Source organism: Onychostoma macrolepis, chromosome 22 (genome assembly GCF_012432095.1).
Source record: "Onychostoma macrolepis isolate SWU-2019 chromosome 22, ASM1243209v1, whole genome shotgun sequence".
In the NCBI taxonomy this organism is placed as follows: Eukaryota; Metazoa; Chordata; class Actinopteri; order Cypriniformes; family Cyprinidae; genus Onychostoma; species Onychostoma macrolepis.
This window is the reverse complement of record NC_081176.1, coordinates 38,133,534-38,134,995: the sequence shown is the minus strand read 5'-3', so window position 1 is coordinate 38,134,995 and position 1,462 is coordinate 38,133,534.

Below are 1,462 nucleotides of genomic sequence, written 5' to 3'. Positions count from 1 at the left end.
GCTTTTATGCTTTTAAAATGTAATATAATCTAATTACAAGTAGGCCTGCTTAATTTCCGGAATTTGATTACATAATCCATAAAAATATGTACAACAATTGCATTTTAGATCATACAAATCTCTACATATAGTTTACATATATATCTTGTGCCACAATCAAGAATCTTGAATTAGCATTTCATTAATAATGTCTTGGGTTAGGGTTAGGGTTAGAGCTGTCCTAATGTAAGTAACCCAATATTCTATATATTAATATTTTATTATATCTTATGTTATACTTTTATTTATTTATTTTTTACAGAAAGTTGAAGAGGAGGATCAAGTGATTAAGTAGAGTGTGTGCCTGTTAGCATGAGAAGATGATCAAACTAATCTTTTTAAGTATGTTTTAATGTGATCAATTTCAATAGGAAACTCCTGTGATGAATTTAGAGTTTGAGTCTATTGTATTACTATTACAATTCATGTTCACAGGAATATGCATCTCTATATATACATTTCATGACCTTATACACTCATGCCTTCATACACAGTGCAAGTTTCAGTACTTATTTCCATCATTAGTGGTGCCAGTAGAAGAGTTATTCTTGGCTATATCACATCCTCTTTTTTATAAAGATCCTTTTTCTTTGTCTGACAATGCTTGAGAATCATTTTAAGAATAAATTCAGTGTTTGATTCATTGTTGTAATATTTATGGTATCATGCAAATATGCAGTGGTTAATAATTATGTTTTCATCAGTTTTGAGGTTACTAACTAAAATACTTTCTTCTTTCAGACTAATACAATCAGAGTTTTGTCCTGGCTCTTCCAAGCTTTATAATGGCAGTGAATGGGTGTTGAGATTTTGAAGCCAAAAGTGCGTCCTTCCATCATAAAAGGAGCTCCACACAGCTCCGGAGGGTTAATAAAGGCCTTCTGAAATGTTTATGTTTCTATAATCATATTTACAACTTTATAAACCATAATCTCTTTCCACTGACTGTAATATGCACGTACATGAGAGAGCGTCGTTCTAGTGGATAACGTAGCTTAGCGTAAGCTTCAGTGAGAAGTGATGAATATGGAAGCACAGTAGAGAGCAAAACAAAACACCGGCCATGAATTAGAAGTACAAAACGAGGATTCGTAAGAAAAATGTCAGAGGATTTCGATATAAGCCAAGAGGAGACTGGTTTTCCATTGCTGTAAACAAAACTTGGTTCTCACGAGACTAGCACATTCTCAGCGGAGCTTACACTGCGCATATCCTACATCTGCTGGAACACCACTCTCAACATTTTAATACAACTCAATTGTATTCTTCTGAAAGAAGAAAGTCATACACCTAGGATGGTTTGAGGTGAGTAAATCATGGGGTAATTTTCATTTTTGGGTGAACTACTCATTTAACTCTCTGTGATCTTCTAGTTACTAGTGACTTGCTGGATGATAAACAGGTAAAAAAAAATAATAATAAT